Source organism: Meriones unguiculatus, chromosome 9 (assembly GCF_030254825.1).
Source record: "Meriones unguiculatus strain TT.TT164.6M chromosome 9, Bangor_MerUng_6.1, whole genome shotgun sequence".
In the NCBI taxonomy this organism is placed as follows: Eukaryota; Metazoa; Chordata; class Mammalia; order Rodentia; family Muridae; genus Meriones; species Meriones unguiculatus.
Genome location: NC_083357.1, coordinates 98,776,510 through 98,796,248, shown reverse-complemented (window position 1 = coordinate 98,796,248; position 19,739 = coordinate 98,776,510). Strand labels below are relative to the sequence as shown.

Sequence of the window (19,739 nt, the reverse complement as noted above, 5' to 3'; positions counted from 1 at the left end):
GCCCTTGTACAAAGCCTGAGTTGGATCCTGACTTAAGAGCATGCACGTGCACACACATATGTGCACACTCACACACACACACAAACATATACACACACGTACATATACATACACAAACAAACAAATGTCATAGAAACATCCCCTATCAGTGGACTTGGGGAGGGGCATGCATGCAGAAATGGGAGGGAGGGTGGGATCGGGAGGGGAGGAGGGAGAGGCTTATCCATGATTTGAACCCTCTTCACTACTGTGATGATTAGATTAATGATTATCTCTTCATTTGTTTCTCCACTTACAAATATTTATGGAATATTTTTCTCGAATTCACCATTGCTCTGTGCTCACAGAATAGGTGTCAGCCTATATACACACTTTTTCATCTATCTAAAATCAGGAAGAAAATTTGCTAAGATAAATATATAAAAGATCCATATGCTATACAGAAAAAAAAATCAGGGGGATTCTAATAAGGGAAAATTTACATTAAGTTGAAATATCCAGTACGGTGTAGGTGTATTTTTCCTAGTCTGAGCTGACATATCAACCTGTGGACAACGATAGCTATGAGTTCTGGCCAACACAAAATTGAGGTTATTTTAAATATTGAGGGTTTTTTTTTTTTTCTAAATTAATACTTGTGTGTGGTTCTTGAATGTGGACTTTGCAGATGACATCATACTCTTGCATCGAAAGATTTGACACATCTGGTAGATGAGGAAAACCGATTGTTAAGAATTTTGTTTCTTTGGGTTGAGTTGGGTTGGGTTGTTTTGGGGGGTTGGGTCTGATTTGGCTTGGCTTGGTTTGACAGGGAGGGACAGGGGAAGATGGAGAATTCTAAACAAAGAATTGGCAGAAATTTGTAATGAAAAAAAATTGCTTATTTGGATGCTTGAGGAATGACGGGGAAGCCTGAGAGTACACATACATTCAGAGGAATGCAGTTGCTGACAGGCGAGCAGCAACTTGAGGCCTTGTAGATACAGTCAAAAAGTCCACCTTCACCTGGGTGCAGTTTCAGCCTTCAGCCTCCAGGAGGGCGTTGTAAATCTATGACTTCCATTCATATCCTAAACCATAGGAGTCTCAGCCTGGTTTCTCTCTTGAGCGCCAGGTAGGGCTAGTTGTCCTATGACCGTCCTTGTTAATCAGGTAGGAAGGTAACTTCAGCTTACCTCTTGAACCTCATATTCCCATCTTTAATGAAAAGACAAGTACTTACTTGCTCACACTGACCACAGAGAGAAACCTGCATTATTGACGTATACCTTAGTGTCCTAAGAGTCTGTCCCCTGGCACTTTCCATAGATTCTACATCCCCAGTACCATGTCTTACCTGGATTTTCCTCTGTATTTTTACGACTCTTGCCTCAGTTCAGGTATTAATCCTTTCTTGGAATGATTTCATGAAAGTCTATTTGTCCTCCCATCTTACATGGCTCCTATTCATCCTCCATCCTATCACTACACTGGCCTTCATGATAAAATGATCTATTACACAGTTTACTCTGAATAAAAGTCATAATTCTTGGAATGGTACCAAAGGCCCTTTGAATCTTTTTTACTTTGTCATCTCACTTTTTATCATTTCTTGAACTCCTTTTTTTTTTTCTAGACAAAACTGTTTGAGTTGCCTCTGATTAGGCAGCCTATTTCACAGCTCTGGGCTCCTGTTCATTGTGCCTACCATGCCCTTCTGCTTCCCTCTGATGGATGCAATGATGACTCTTCCTGAAAAAGGACGGACTTTTCTTCTAAGATGAAGATCTGTTGCTACATGCTTCATGACCGCATCGTTTCCTAACTCAACATTCCTTCTGCACCACCAAACTGCACCCCTACTAATTTGGCACATTTATTTATATTCACCCCATAGTAATTACCCATTCCTTTATGTCTTCTTTTGTTCTTTTTTTAAATTTATTTTTAAATTTATTACAATTTATTCACGTTTTATCCCAGCTGTGGCCACCTTCCTCCTCCTCTCCCTTGTCCCCTCCCAATCCTGCCCTCCCTTCTTCTTCTCCTCCCATGCCCCTCTCCCAGTAGCTGTCTCTGATAAGAACTCAGTGGCTGGCTCTTTGATCACATCCCCATGAGGGAGGAGCAGCCTTACCAGGCCACAGAGGAGGACAATGCAGCCAGTCCTGATGAGACCTGATAGGCTAGGGTCAGATGGAAGGTGCGGAGGACCCCTACCTGTATCTCTTAAAGATAAAAATAGAGTTCAAGCTTTCTCTGACAGCCCCATTAGTGTATAGAGTTTTAAAATTTGATTCTGTTGGTATATGTAGTCCTAACAAAGCCGTGTAACCATGATGCCATCAGATATTTTCTATCTATCATAGATGATGGCTTTTGAATAAATTACGTGATGCTAAAACCTGCCACAAACAGACAGCACGTGTACATAGGGTTCCAGTGTGCAGGCATCATTTACAACATTTTTTTGTTATTTAGTATCTTGTTCATTTCATCCTTGAAATTTATTTCATTGCTTGAATAATTTTTTTTCCTGATAACTTGCTTATTATTTATTTTCACACTACATTCTAATGGAACTTGGAATCATGGTGTTACAGCAAAAAGGCTATGATTCCAAGATAAAAACAATAGTCTCCTTGTTCAACAGCACGAAATAGGATGTGGTCATTTTAGTTGGCTTTTGACAGATGTATAAAGTAATTTCGTGCCATACCACTCCCTGTCTGCATCACAAGAAATGAGCTGGTACCAGTGGTTAATCAGTGTTTGTGTTTGTCTCATAAGTTTCTTTCCCATTGTACATGTGTTGCCATTGGGCATCTCACCTACTTAACTATTCTTTTATGCCAACAATACCAGTTCTGTATTGGAGGATGGGTAGATTCTAGCTTGTTGGCCATAATGGAATTAACTGGGAAGGCAGTGTGATGAGTTTGATTTATCCTGTATCACTGTGTTGAAGCTATACAGCCAGATAAATCATTTATCATTTACTACCCACATCCTCTTCTTAGCTACCTCCGAATCCCTGAAAGCACTGGATCTCAACCTTCCTAATGCTGTGGCCTTTTAGTACGGTTCCTCATGTTCAGCAGTGACCCCCAAACCATGAAATTATTTCATTGTTACTTCATAACTGTAATTTTGCTGTTATTATGAATCATAACATACATGTCTGATGTGCAGAATAGCTAATACATGACCTCCAAAACAGTTGTGACTCATTGGTTGAGAAATACTGCCTTCGAGGCATCTTATGTCTACTGATGAAGAAACAAAGGGGAAAAGCAAGGCAGGAAGATGGTGAGAGGAGACAATGCTAAGAATATATGAAGACAGTCTACTTTACTGAGTTTCTTTGTTTAATCATGAAAATCTTCTAAATGTTTTCACCTTTTATGACCAGGATCAACTAATACTAACCCATTCTCCCACTAATCCTGAAACCCATGTCTGGTCATCACTGTAACTTCTTTTTCAATTAATTGATGTCATTTTATTGAAACTTATTTGTTGGTTTTGTTGTTGAGTTTTGTTTGCTATACTGGAGTTTTTCTGATAAGAATTCTTGGGTTTTGATAATGTTTGCTTCATTATTTAACAATTAGAAAGTTTTTCGTCATGTACTCAAGAATAGTTTCAGAGTTGCAGCAGTATTTTTTGTTGCTTTTGGCTTTTTAAAATTTTTTTAATTTTAATTTTAATTTTTTCTTCACAGTTTATTTATTATATAACCCAATTGAAGTCCTCTCCCTCAAATTCCCCCAGTTCCAGTCTCCCTCCCTCTTCTCCCCTATCCCCTTCCCCTAGTCCACTAAAAGGGGAATTCTCCACTATTGCCATTTGCCCATAGCTTGTTAAGTCTCATCAGGACTGCCTGGATCCTCTTCTTCCATGGCCTGGTAAGGCCATATCACCAGGAGCGAGAGATCAAAGAGGAGTCAATTGAGTTCATGACAGAGGCAGCCCCTGATCCCCTCCCTCGGAGCACCACATGGAGACTGAGCTACCAATTGGTCACATCTGACCCCTGCTTGTGTTTTTTTGCTCCCTGATTCTTTACCATTAGACTATTAAAAAAGCAACCTTTTTTCTCTTTCTTTCCAAATCTTATCTATACATAGTAGATCTTCAAACTCTCCCTATAACTAACATAGTATAAATATGCTAGAATTGAAATTTAAAAAAAAAAATGAATGTGGTTGAAATTAAGTTTATATTCCCAAAGTAAATTTTAGGGAAACAATGAAGAGGGGTCCCAGGGTAGGGAGTGCTTATAAGAAGAGACTCTGACATTCTTTTCTACCTGCTTATTTGTTTAGACAGCAGAAAGCAGAAATGTCGCCAACTTCCTGTTCCTGTTGGAATTGGAGGATTGCAGAAAAATGAGGAAGTAGGGGGAAAGTCGTGAGAAGGGGAAGCATACTATGCCCTAGAGCTCTCCCAGGGTAGCTGGGCTGGAGCCATTTGACTAATATCTGCTCTCCAACACAGCCATCTGCTCGCTCGGGGATACTCAGTGCAGAGCGGTGTCAAGCACACTACAGTGATAATGATAGAAATTGGGCCCATGGCAGATTGGAGCACAAAGCAGACCCTTGGGCTTCGTGTATGAATGTGAGGGCTAGCACTTAAGCTCTGTTGACACAAGAGATAATCTTGTTTATTATCTCGATATTGGCCATAAAAGGCCCATATCAAAGCAATGAGCATTTCACCAGTTTCCAATACTTGCGCAACATTAAGTGTCTTTTCCGTATTTTTTTCTGTATTACTCCAACTGACAAAGAACTTGGATCCAGAATAGACAGAGAGATAACCAGGAGTGGAACAGCATCCTTAATCATCCCTTTTCTCCATTCAAGTCAATTCTGTGTTGTGTGAAAGGGAAGAAGAACTTTAAATAGTGTCTGACACCCCAACCAAGGACCATGTATGGAGAGGACCTAAAACCCCTGCTCAGATGTAGCCCCTAGACTCAGTCTCCAAGTGGGTACCTTAGTAAGGGGAACAGGGACTGTCTCTGGCATTAACTCAATGGCAGGCTCTCTGATCACCTCCCTCTTGGGGTTTCAGCCTTGCCATGCTACAGAGGAAGACAATTCAGCCACTCCTGATGAGACCTGATAGGTTAGGGTCGAATAGAAAAGGAGGAGGTCCTCCCCTATTAGTGGACTAAGGGAGGGGCATGGGAGAGAAGAGGGAGGGAGGGTGAGATTGGGAGGAGACAAGGGAGGGGGCCACAGTGGAGATACAAAGTGAATAAATTATAATAAAAATAATAATTAATAAAAATGCAAAAACATAGCTAGTGTCTGATTGAAATATTACTTTTGGATTACATAGTTAATGGCCAAAATTACCTTGAAATTAAATAATTCTGCTCTAGTTGTTCTTAATGCACTGGAAAGAATGTTTCACATATTATGTTATACATAAGGCATGGATTCTAAGAAAATAAAAACTTTTCAGCGTTACCCATAGAGATTCCTGGAAGTACTGAAGATTTGCTCTTCGCATTAATAATATGCTAGTTTCTTTTAGATTACTTTCAGTTATATTATGGTTTGGAGTATGTGTGTATGCATGTTTCAGATGTACAACTTGCTGCTTTGATATTTGTATGCATTAGTAAATGATCATCGCAAACAAAAAGTCTGTACATTTTGCACTATTTTAGAAAGGTATAGGTTATATATGCCATTCATAGTAAAAGAAAAACAAACAACTTTTTGATATTTACTGTTTTAACCATCAAATTCCCATTACTGGAACAAAATATTTGAGACAACCAACTGAAATAGAGGGGAGGTACTTTGATTTTTAGTGTTAGAGGTTTCAGAACATGTCACTTGATTCCAGTTTTCGGGAGGAGGGGTCTCCAGGAAGATATTATATCATGGCAAAAATTGTGAAGTGGAAAAAGCTCCTGGCTAAGCACAAATGGAATAAAGAGGAAGATGAGTATCCCACAGTTCTGTTCAAGAGCTCACTACGATGACTTCAGACTCCTTCTAGTTCCTACCTTAAAGGTTTCTACCAGACCCCAATAGCACTAAGTTGAAGAGAAGCAATAATACACGAGACCATTGAAGAGCACTCCGAATTCAAAGGCCGACAACTACTGGTGCCTTTTGCATGGGTGTTCATTTCACCTCTGCTGGAAAGCCTCCACGCTCTTGATGGTCTGCTTCTTCACGCTCTGTTCCTAACTGTTCATCTTTAGGATGGATAACTTAAGCTGCCTGTTGCAGCGAGGCAGCATTCCCTATTAGTGCAGACATTAATGTGGATCACTTAGCCAAATTCACACAGACTCTATGCATGCCCCATTGCTTGAATTTCAAGCTTCAACTCTGCTTTCCCACACTTAGTCTCATCTGCACTTGACCTCTGTATATGCCTTTTCCCACATTTGATGCAGTGTTGGTTACTAATGTCTCTAATTTTGCTGTTCTAAAATGTAAGTTTCTGCATCTCTTTCTTCTTTTTCTCTTTAGTGTTTTGGGTGGCAGAAATAAACACAGATATGAAGCTAGCTTTAGCTGGGAAGTGCAGTGTAGGTTCCCTCAGTCCTGACTAGCTGTCCCCACTTAATAAAGCGGCCTTTCCCCTTAACACCCACGTAAAATGGCCTTTAAGTCCTCTCCCCAGTTTCTGCAGTTGCACATTGGGCAAATGGGTAGAGAAGGGTGAGAGAGAACTGAGCTGCAATTGTAGTGCACTCTGACTCTCCAGGGAGAAATGGCTTCCAGAATCTGCTTTGCTTTTAGGTAAAAGCATGGCATGCGCACACACACACACACACACACACACACACACCCCAAAAGGGTATTGCCAAGGATTATTTATTACGTTAAGTCTCATAAAAAGGATATTAACTAAAGTGAACCCATCGGTTCGATGCGTTTTTTATTTTAACAATCTTTTTTTATATTAAATTAGAATAGCTCAGAAGCTAAGAAGGGGTAATAGAAAGAGAGACACTTTGTGCCTTTTGTTCCCTAGGATCCTGGCAATGATGAAAAGATCAGGGCGTTTACATCTAAGATGGCTCCACACCTCGCCACTGGAGCTCTGGCATTCACTGATAGGGTCAAGCCTAATTTGAGCCACCAGATGTCCTTCTCTGTGGTTTTAAACTTTTCCACTTCTTTAACTTTAGTCAGAAGTTTTCAAGACCAACCCAGTTCTAGCAAAAGCCACACAGATTTGAGGCTTGATTCTCTGACAAGTGGACAGCAGGTGTCATCATTTTCAAACTTCATTTCAGAGTCAGGAAATTGAAGTACGGAGGGAAATAGGAATGTTTTCCAAAGTTGGCGTAGGGAGCAGTTTGCAGTTTTCACAGTGCTTTTTAAAACTACCTTCATCTAGCGCCCTTAGCAGAATTTCTGTTTCACTTAGAAATCCAGGCAAAAACAATCACAATAAATCCCAAGTTCTATTTATATGGAAACTCTCTGAGAATTGAGTTGCGAGCTAGAAAATCACAATATCAATCTTTCTTTCCCATTTTAAGGGGAGGAGGAGATACACTGTTTCTTAACAAACTCAAGAGAAGTTATATGTTTGCTGATATTTGATGAAATAGCCACAGGCATATTTTACCACATTGATAAGTTGTTCTGCACACCCACAGCTGAAACTGATGATATATTTCTGTCCTCTGTGAACTTTCTGTAGTCTAACTTCTAGAAAGTATCCCTTGCTGTCCCATAAGGAGGCACTCCTCAAGAGGAGTGATTTTCAGATTTCTGGATGAAATTGCCAATGCAGTTGGGCTTTGGTGTGGAAAACAGGAAGATAGGGAGAATTATTACCCGGTGGGAGAAATGGATTTGACTCCCCTTGTTCACAAGCCAGGCTTCACTTCCTCTTGTATTTTATATGTAATCTTACGAGGTAAAGATTTTATTCTGCTATGGAGAATACAATCGGCACACAGAAATATTACCTTACATGCTCAAGGTTACACATCAAAGATTCATGTATCTTTTACAGGATTTTTTTTTTCTTTTAATGGCAAAATAATTTACAAAACGAAAAACGTTTAAGAGTGCAATTCTAATCTAAAATTAATGAATTCTGGTCATTTGTTTTTCTACTTAATAAAAAAGGAAAGGAAAAGGCCTGGATGTGTAGCTCCTTGGTAGAGGCCTTGAACAGCATTTGTGAAGCGAGGGTTTCAATCCTTAGCTCCATTTGAGAAATAAAAGGATAAGATATGTCTGGTGGACACAGAATAGCTCCTGAAGCGAAGAATAATGGAAAAAAAATTATGTGGGTGACCTAAATATATTTTCTGAAGTTCTTTTGGTTTCAGAAAGCAATCTTGTAAGGTATACAGGTGCATTTAGTAGATATCGAACCTATCAAAGAAGAAATGAAATCTAGAATATTGAGTTGAAGTTGTGAGCCAAAGCCTGTTGTCTGCTGCACTGCATCATATTCAATTTATGTTGATATTTCAACCCCTGGGACCTCATCATGTCGCCATATTTGTTAAACAAATGATTAAGTTAAAGTGAGACTGAGTGCAGTTTAATCCAATAGAATTGTGTCCTTATGGGAACCCTCCTCCATTGCCGGTGGAAATGTAAACTTGTACAACCACTTTGGAAATCAATCTGGAGGTTTCTCAGAAAATTAGGAATACTGCTACCTCAAGATCCAGCTATCCCACTCCTAGGCATATATCCAAAAGATGCTCAAGTACACAACAACCATGTTCATAGCAGCTTTACTCATAATAGCCAGAATCTGGAAACAACCTAGATGTCCCTCAAACAAGAAATGGATACAAAAATTGTGGTACATTTACACAATGGGATACTACTCAGCAATTAAAACCAAGCAAATCATGAAATTTGCAAGCAAATGGATGGAACTAAAAGATCATTCCAAGTGAGGTAACCCAGAAGTAGAAAGACACATATGGTATATACTCACTTATAAGTGGACATTAGACATATAATATAGGATAAACATACTAAAATCTACAGACCTAAAGAAGCTAAACAACAAGGAGGACCTAGGAAAGATGCTTAATCCTCATTCAGAAGGGCAAACAGGTTAGATATCTGAAGTAGGAGAAGACAGGGAACAGGACAGGAGCCTACCACAGAGGGCCTCTGAAAGAGTCTACCCAGCAGAGTACTGAAGCAGATGCTAAGACTCATAGCCAAACTTTGGGCAGAGTGCAGGGAATCTTATGAAAGAAGGGGGAGATAGAAAGACCTGGATGGAACAAAAGCTCCGCAAGGAGATGAACAGAGCCAAAAAAAATCTGGGCTCAGGGGGATCTGCAGAGACTGATAGCCGTGCATGGAGAAGATCTAAACCCCTGCTCAGATGTAGCCTATGGGCAGCTCAGTCTCCATGAGTGTTCTCTAGTAAGAGGAGCAGGGGTAGTCACTGGCATGAACTCGGTTGTCTGCTCTTTGATCACCTCCCCTTGGTGAGGTGACCATACAAGGCCACAAAGAAAGAGGATCCAGACAGTTCTGATGAGACCTGATAGGTTAGGGTCAGATACTAGGGGAGGAGGACCCCTCCCCCCATCAGTGGACATAGGGTAAAAAGAGGGAAAGAGAATGGGACTGAGCAGAGATGAGGGAGGAGGCTACAGCCAGGATACAAAGTGAATAAATTGTAAATAATAATAATAATAACAATAATAATGATGTTGATAAAGAAAAGAAGAAAAACATATGTTTTTAAAAAAGGATTGTGGTCCTTATGAAACAAAAGAAACACTAGGCATCCATAATGTGCTCAGAAAAACCTCAACGTGAAGCCCCACAAGGTGACAACCAACAAACCAAAACCAGAGGCCTTGGGAGGAATGGAATCTTTCAACTGTAGTTTTAACTTCTGGACTAGGGGGAAAATAAAATTTTATTGGTGATGATTCAGCCTGCTATTTTGTTTTTGCAGACCTTGGTAACTAATGTCAGTCCTTTCTAGTGTATCTGTTCTTTACACAGAGAAGTATTTCATGATAATGACCTACATGTCTATAACTACAGCTGTACAATAATCCTTATTAAAATGATCATGAGGGTGAGTTGTCCTACACATTAAACTATTACAGGCAAAAACAAAATCATCAATGTTTAGCATTGATGTACATCTGAAAATTATATTCCTTTGTTTGATTGGTGATTATTTTTCAACCAACACTAGTAGAGCATATATTAAACATATTAATTTTCAATATTTGTATAGTGATGTTTTTATATCTAATAGGATTATGGCTCCTTATTCACACATACCACATCATCTATGAAGATCACAATTCTTGCCGTAAGCTGCTCTCTGAGACAGAAAATTTTACTTCTTCAGTTATAACTATTGTAAATCTAGACCCTCGCCTTTTCATAACTGAAATTCTAATTTCTTCTTTATACTCTCCATATTTCTAGTTTCTACTGCTATGTTCTGCTGTTTATACCATTATAAACTAACTTACTCTATATTCATTTATGTGTAAGATTAAGTTTAAAAATAGAGCTAAGAACATTCAGAAACAGTGGCATATGCCTGTAATCCCAGGTAAGTCCAGGACAACCAAGGCTACACGGAGAAACCCTATCTCAGAAAAACACAAAGCGAACACACACAAAAAAATTGAGCTAAGGAAGAGACAAAGGAGAAATCAAATGTGGTCAGGAGATTCAGTCACTATAACAAACATAAATAAAACAATGTAGCTAATACCTTTGACCATAATATTTAGCCTGAAGTTTCTTCAGAGACATTGAAAAGACAGAAATGCAAAAGGCACCTCAAACCTTGTAGAATAACTGAAGGAAAATTATGTTTCTCAGCAAACTCATATCTATCTTTACTTCAAACTCAAATAAAATATCCCTCAGTGGGGAATTCATAAAGAGATCTGGGAGACAGAATGGGTTTTGCTCTCAGAAATGATTTTTAGCTAACAAAGGTAAACATGTAAATATTTTCTACATATCTCATAAATCCTTTTTTCTGCACAGAAAATACATAAAATTTTTGCCTAACAAAACATAAATTTCTCATTAGAAAATCTGATCAGAAACAGAAAGCCTTTAAGAACAGATACTTCAGTGTTTGAAGTTCTTTCCAGCTGCGCCTTTATCACGAAGCGCTTCCCTTCAGCAGCCTTTCAAATGCCTGACTTCACATCACCAGTCCAGACAACAAGCTTCTCGGTGCAAATGAATCTGGTGATTTCACAGCCACGTTACAACATGAAGATTGTTCTCTTTTGTTTTCTAATAATTCAATTTTTTTTCAGATACTTATGAAGCAGTAATAAATTATACTTTTGAAAATTACTAGAGTGATAAATGCACATCTACCAACCTGGGGGAGGTCAGTTTAGACAAGTCATTCTACTATGGAAAATTTTCAAATTCAATTATTTGGAACACAGGGTTCTTAGAAACGAAATAGTAGAAGACCTCCCTTTGTTTGTTTAGTTTTGTCAACAGTGACTAATATAGCTTTACCATAGCATTCTTACTATGCTCACAGCCTTTACATTATATGAATTACACATATACATACATATTATGCAGAGAGACAAACAGCCAAAAAGATGTGTGAAGACTGTAATTAGGCCTAGCATATGGTCTAACCTTCAGGGACTCAGGATACTATTCCCTCATCTTTCATGTTTAGCCAACATTTATCCAATCTAGTATCATTTTCTAAGACGTTTAATTAAGAAAGAAAATTGTGGAGATCACAGCTACCTGTTTATACTGACAAAATCAAGATGGTTGAAATATTTGCATCTCCCAGGGCTCAGCAGGTACAATATTCACAAATCTCTGAGCGATACCAGCTCAGACTGCTTGCTTCATGGAACTTTCGGTAGTCTGTCATAAAGATAACATTAACACTGAGAAGATTCTGGAAACAAACAGTACATTCCTGCATTCCTATGAATCTGAAAAAAAAAAAGGCTAGTTTGTGACTGAAAATTAGATAATAGACAAAATGCAAAAAAATAAACTTTGAATTTATAAATGAAACAACAGGCTCCAATTTAGAGCCCTTACTGGAGTTGAGAAGGAAAGAGGGTGATTTATGCCAGGGAGAAGAGAACATTTGGCACTCCAAACTTTCCTAACCCCAAGGTCCTTACCTCTTTTACCCAACGACTTGAAGCAAGGAGTAAGCTGAAGTTGACATGAAGATATCCTGATTAAATGGTCCACAAGCTACTTGGTGGGGTAAAACCACCTAACGGCAAACCATCCATCATATTTGAATGAGCCTTTGTGACTGATATTTCTTTCTGTACTGTTCTACAATATTTTCACTGTTAATTCTTATTCTTCTAACACATATGTTTTTCTCTAATCCCTACGAGCTCTTTTCCTTGTCCCAATCTCTTCTCACTTTTTATTTCATTTTTAATATACCTAGATTAAAAACAAACATGTTACATATATTTATTCTAACATTTCAGCTCCTGTTTCTTAAATTTTAAGTGTGTAATTGAAGTACACAAGTGATTTTTACTCCATTTGAATATCAATCTTGTTGTCAAATCATTATTTCTAAATTTCTACTGTGGATAACAAGTCCACACAAAGTCTACATACCAAAGAGATTCACATAAAGTAAACAAATAAAAAGAATTGAGAAAAAAACTTGGAGGATTTACCTGTCTCAATAGATTTGCAAATCACCAAAGAAACAGAAAAAATATGAGAAATTTCTGGCAAAAAAATCCTAGTGCATGGCAAGTGGAGACAGGAGATCCATGGTCAAGATAACCAGCTAGACTAGCTGAATTGCTGACAATTACAGGCCTTGTCTCAATAAGTAGAGTGGAAAATGATACAGAAATGATACACGTGACACCAAACTCAAGCCTCTGTGCACAAATACACATGTATTTACAGAGGCCCATACCTATGCCCACACACAAGAGTGCATTAACACTTACCCCCCCCATAAACACTCACATATACACACAAATTCAGTGACCACACAGAGCACTCAAGCAGATGAATGAAGTAAGGAAATCAATTCAGAACCTAGATAAGACATTTAGACCAGAAGCGGCCATAAATATTGATGAGAAAGTCAAAACCATACCTGAAAATTTTGAATGAAGAAATGTTAGGAATGAAAGCCAATCAATTAAATTTTTAAAAATCATGGTAAAAAACAACAACAACAAAAACAAAAACAAAAACAAAAAGAACCCAGAAAAAAACAGAAAAACAAAAACCATCATCTTACAAAAAGAAGCAGAAGAAAATCATGGATGGAAGACAGCAGCAGTAAAGACAAAGAATTAACATGACTGAAACTAAGAACTCTTGAGTGTATTTCATGGACCAAAGCCAAGAATCTAAGAGAATAAGAAAAGTTATTGAACTAAATATTTGAAGCAGAAGTTTCTGGTTTCTATGAAGACTCAGTTTTTTCATATGATATTTTGGTGCAAGCTGGGCATTTGATGTTTTGCTGGAGGCTAGCTTGTGAGAGGGCATGTGCTTTTTCATGCAAGGGGCATTACTTTGGCCAGCTGAGAAGATCCACGGGTGGACTTTGAAAACAGGAGATATGTAGAAGCCCACAGACAGTGAGGATCCCTTTTTGGATCAACATCACTGCACTGATCTTCGTGCTTTGACACTTGACTTCACAGACAACTTCTCAGGGCAATCCAACTGAGTCTTACATCTTTCTCTGACTTTGTTGTGCTGATTCTTGTTGTTGCTTGGTGTTGGCCTCTGGACTGAGTTTGGTAATCCCCTAAAGACCCATCGATCTTAATCAGCAGGAAGTAGTAGATAAAAGAGTTCTACAGCCCTTTTCCCTACTAATCTCCTATCTAAGGTAGGAGGGTAGAAAGGAGGTAAATGTGTTTAAGAACCCAAAACAAAATAGGTTTGGTGAAAAATCTAAACCCACAAATATTTAAGCTTTAAAAAAAATCTATTCAAGAAAATTATAACATATATTGCATATATACTGAAATAAATTGATATCCAAGTAGAATAAAGCATTTAGAATACCAGACAGAGATGAGCAAAGAGTGACCCATCTACAAATTATTGCAGTAAGGATGTTAAAAAGCAGTCTCTGACATGAACTTGGTTGCTGGCTTTTTGAGCAATTTCCCCTGTGGGGGGAGACCTTGCCAGCACACAGAGAAAAAGGATCCAGGCAGTCCTGATGGTATCTGATAAGCTAGGGTCAGATAGTAGGGGAAAAGGATGTCCTCTACCAGAGGACTAGGGGAGGGGTATGGGAAAAGAAGAGGGATGAAAGGTGGGGGTAAGAAGGAGATGAGGGAGGGGCTACAACCAGGATACAAAGTGAGTAAACTGTAAATAGTAGTAGTAATAATAATAATGATAAAAAGATAATAACAACAATAAGAAGAGAGTAAAACAGCAAGAAAAGCCATCAAAACCTATTAGGAAAAAGCACTAACTCAGCTACGAAAGCAACAACATCAGAAGAGTACCACATCTCTCATCAGCAATTCTCTAAGCCAGGTAAACAATGGAAGATATGTTTTACGCCCCCAATGTAATCACCTGCCAGTCAAGACTGCTTTATTCAGTCTTCTTTTAAATTAATAAAAAAACCAAGTAATTAACAATTTATGACCACCAAGCCAGCATTACAGATGATATATAAAGATATATGAAACAGAGAGGAAGAAGAAAGCGTCATAAACTAGAGCACAGGAAAAGATAAATTTCATAAGAAGATAAACTGAGGACAATGAGGAAAGAAACTCTCATGCCAGCGCAATAAACAAGCATACCCCTAAGGATACCAATGATGAAAAAAATGAAAATATTCCAATTAAACCAGAAAAATAACCAGAAGTCTTATGGGAATTGCCATTTCTCAATATTAACTTGAAATGTAATGGTTTTAACTCAGTAAGATGTGACGCAGAAGGGCTGATTAGATTTAAAAATAAGAACAACTATCTCCTGTCACCAAGAAATACACCCACTGGCAAAGATATCCCTAGACTGAGGTTCAGAGGGTGAAAGTCAATTTATCAAGAAAACTGAAGCAGAAGCAAGTTAGTACAAAAATTATGATGTTTGACAAAGTATACTTCAAGCCGAAATTAGTCAGAAAAGATAAAATGGCCACCACATACTAGTAAACAATTCATAGAGACATTATTACACTTGTAAAACATATTCATGAAACGTTGAAGCTCTCAACTTCTTAAAGAAAATGCTAGAAGACATGAAAATTCCATCATGTCCTGATTCAGTAATAAAGATTAATTTCAATATTCTACTCTCATCTATAAATAGGTCATTCTGACTAAAATCATCAAAAAAAATCAGAGAGAGAGAATATTTTATCTAATGAATGTGGAATATACCTTCAGCTGCACATGAAACCATCCTAAATCAGACCACATTCTAAGCCACAAATGAATTCTCACCAAATACAAAATATGACACAAAAAATAAAGAATAGGGTACAAATTATTAAAATGAAGCAGAAGAATATTGCTCTTAACCACTGAGCCATCTCTCCATCCACAAAGAGGTAGTACTCAAAAGAAGAAATACAAATGGTTAATAAATATTCATTTAAATTAGCCATATGAGAAATAAAAATAGCTTTGCATGTTCATCTCAACAAAGTCAGAATAACTGTCACCAAGAAAAGAAATGGCAGTAAATGCAGGCAAGAATGCTGGGAACATAAACAGAAGGAGTTACTGAGAAAATCAGCATGGATGCTCCTTAAATGCCTGAAAACAGAACTAGGTAATACTCAAAAGAATCTAACTGTACAACAACAAATATACCTGTGTATTCATGGCAGTTTATGTGCTACTCACAATAGCCACAGTATCGAACAGTCTTCATAGCCACCGACATGTACAACAAAAATATGGCGTATCTATATATAACAATAGACTCTTATTCAACTGTAAAGAGGAATAAAGTCCTGCCACTTGCTGGAAATAGAACTAGAGCTTGCTTAAGGTGTCTGGATAATGTAATCATGTCCCATCCTGTTGGAGAAGCAAAATTAGGAAGTGAATTTGGCCAGTAGAGAAGATATCTTAAATCAAAGTAACAATTTAGCTAGTTATGGAAAAAAAGTCAACATCCAAACAAGTAAACATATTAATTGATGTAAAGACTGCATCAAAATGATTGTTTTCTTTTAGGGTCTACAATCAAAATCTTTAAATTCAGATTTTTCTCAAAGTTCATTTGCTCTTTTGTCAAGCAGGTCTTCATATATACTTACTGTTTTATTATAATTGCTGAGAAGCTATTATTTCTTTCAAAACTTTAAACAATATTTGATTCTTCAGTCACCAGTTTTCAGAATGGTCTCCAGTCTTTTACAGGCCCACAAATACCTTTTCTGTGAGCTCATAAGGACATGTCTCTCTTCATAAGGATACAAAAATGGATTGGTATATGGGGCAGACATCTGAGGAACCAAATGATGAAGGAGGACTTTTTGTACCATAGCATAAATCCAGACTGTGCTCACCTGTGCTGATCATCAATGTAGTCTCCGTGTACAAACCTCTGGGAAGATAAAGGTTTGGTTGATTTCTGTGCACGTTAGTCCTCAATCAGTGTGACACTGCCAGGTCATATATGGGAACTGGGGACCTTAGTTGAGGAGTTACCTCCATCAAATTGTCCTCTGGTCAAGTCTATGAGTCATTTTGTTGATTAATTATTGATTTAGAAAGGAACAGCCAGCTAAAGGTTGTGCCACACCTGATAAAGTGGTCCTTGGGTATATAAGAAAGCAAGCTAAACCCCTACACATAAAATAACATTATGAGGGTCAAGAAGGTTTTATTGATGTATATTTAAGAATTGCAACAATTAAAGAAAAATGTCAATGAATTTGAGTGAATGAAAGGAGGGAACAGATTTCTGTGCTGCCTGGGGGCGGGTCCATACGGTGTTGTTCTTGATTCCCGGCGTAACTTAAAGGGGAAACTTACCCAATGTCTGGAGCCCTTGATGTTCTGCAGGTGAAGGAGGAGGATGTCCTGAAATTTCTCGCCACAGGAACCCACTTAAGTGACACCAACCTTTACTTTCAGATGGAGCAATACATCTACAAAAGCAAGAGTGATGCTATCTCCATCATAAATCTGAAGAGGACCTGGGAGAAGCGGTTGATTGCAGCTCGGGCTATTGTTGCCATTGAGGACGCTGCTGATGTCAGGGTCAAGTCCTCCAGGACTTAAGTTTGCTGCTGCCACTGGAGCCGCGTCGATTGCTGGCCGCTTCACACCCGGGACCTTCACTAACAAGATCTAAGCAGCCTTCAGGGAACCATGGCTTCTGGTGGTGACTGATCCCAGGGCTGACCACTGGCCGCTCACAGAGGCCTCTTATATCAGCCTGCCCACCACACCATCGCTCTGCGCAACACAGATTCTTCTCTGTGCTATGTGGACGTTGCCATCCCATGCAACAGCAAGGGAGGTCACTCAGTGGGTCTGATGTGGTGAATGATGGCCTGGGAAGTATTGCCCATGTGTGGTACTATCTCCAGTAAGCACCTATGGGATGCTATAGCTGATCTTCACTTCTCCAGAGACCCAGAGGAGATTGAGAAGAAGGAGCAGGCTGCTGTTGAGAAGGCCGTGACCAAGAAGGAATTCCAGGGCAAACGGACGGCGCCAGCTCCTGAGTTCGCTGCCGCTCAGCCAGAGGTGGCAGACTGGTCTGAGGGTATGCAGGTGCCCTCTGTACGCATCCAGAGCTCCCTACTGAAGACTGGAGTGCCCAGCCGTCCCCTGAGGATTGGTCAGCAGCTCCCACAGCGCTCCCACAGGCCATGGAATGGGTTGGAGCCACCACTGAGTGGTCCTGAGAAACTCTGCAGAAATCTGAGCAAAGGGAGAAATGGTGGAAGGAAAATGAAGCTCCTAAAAGTTGGGGGAAAAAAGAACAAAGAAAGAACGGAGAAAACATGGGAGAGGTTGGGAAAAAGTGGAAGTGAGAAAATGGTGTAATCATATTTTAAATCTTTGAGTTTATTATAATTAAAAATGTTGAAACAAATTAAAACTCAAGCTGAGCAACGCATGCAGACCAGGCCAATAAGCAGCATTCCTCCATGGCTTCTACTTCAGTTCCTGTCCTGACTGGACAGTGATCAGGACACGTAAGCCAAGTTAACCTTTTCCTCTCTGAGATGCTTTTGGTCACGATGTCAATCACAGCGATAGGAAGCAAACTAGGACAATTTCTCTTAAAAATTGTCTATGGTTTATAATAATGTATAATAATTGTACAATAATAAATGTTGTTAATAACTCTACAGGAGAGACTTTCAAAGGCTGTAAACAATGATGGCGCTGAAAACAAAGTGGGAGGTTTCTACCCCTCCCTACACCAAACACAAAGTGAGGGCACTGAGAAGGTGTCCACAGCCATTCAAAGAAAGATCCACATGAGCCCCAGCTCCTTGTGGCCCAGGATGCTCAGATTCCAGAGACAGTGGAAATATCCTCTCAAGAGTGCCCAGAAAGTAGGCATTCAGTGTCCTGACCAGAGACATAGACCGGTGCTCCCAGTTATGATGCTCTGGGTATTGCTAATAAAATTAGGGTTATCTAAACCAGTCCGGCCAATCTTGAGTGTACGTTTATTTTTTTCTGCCATGAAAAAAAATAAGGAAACAAAATAAATAATGAGCAATTAACCTCATTGTGTGCATGTGTTGAAATATTATTCTGTACATCATAATTGTATACAAGCAATATACATTCAACTTTTTAAAATGTTGTATATTGTATACATGTGTGCTAATGTGTATATACACGTGTGCATACATGTATGTTCAGAGGCCAGAGATGTCTTTTTCAGTTAGGTGTCTTATTCAGTCACTTTTCACCTTATTTAGGGGAGCAGTACCATTTACTATACCTGGCAGTTACCAAGTTGTTTTTATTAGGCTGGCTAGCCAGTGAGCTCTTGGGATCTACTTATTTCTGTCCCTGCCACTATCTGTAACCCTGGGACATATACCATCATGACTACAATTTTACTTGTATAGAAGAGGTTTGAACTCAGGTACTTGCATGGTAAACATTTTACTGACTGAGCCATATCCCTAGCTTCCAACCCAAAAATAAATAAATAAATAAAAAAGAAAGAATGTTTTCAAGAATCAGAAAATAAAGATACGTTTTGTTAGATCCCAATGCTTTCATTCATCTATGTTTAAGAATTTATGTTGAAATGAAAATATTCATACAGCAGATCTTTCCAATCACAACCAACATAGTTATCTTTAAAAAAATCAACTCAAAGATTTGTTTCAGTTCTGAGTTGAACTAACCACATTAAAAAAAAAAAAACCAAAAACCTGCTTTTGCTTTAATAACTAACTATAAAACTAATGCCAGAAATGCACATTTTTTAAAGTGGAGAAAAACAACTTTTGTGAAGGAAATAAGTCATATATTTTGACTTATTAATAATAAAACTTGAGTTTTCTAAATAACATTTAAAATAAAAAAATAAAACATGTTGGGAAATGCTCATCTTGTCACTATGAAAGCCACCCAGTATATGCGGTGATATTAGTAGGAACATTAGCAAAATGGGACGCTCTGACATTTTAAAATGAAAACTATGAGTCAGGTCTTTGCAGATGACCAATGCATAACATCACAAGACCATGACAGCATTAAAGATTTAAATTGCTGACTGACTAATTAAATTTGATGTAACAAAGTATATAGAGTTCATCGA

At 38.5% G+C, this 19,739-nt stretch overlaps 1 pseudogene; it reads left to right on the top strand.

Annotated features, from left to right (window-relative positions):
• Positions 1–16,972: 16,972 nt before the first annotated feature.
• On the top strand, positions 16,973–17,850 carry LOC110557267 (small ribosomal subunit protein uS2-like; annotated as a pseudogene).
• Positions 17,851–19,739: the final 1,889 nt, after the last annotated feature.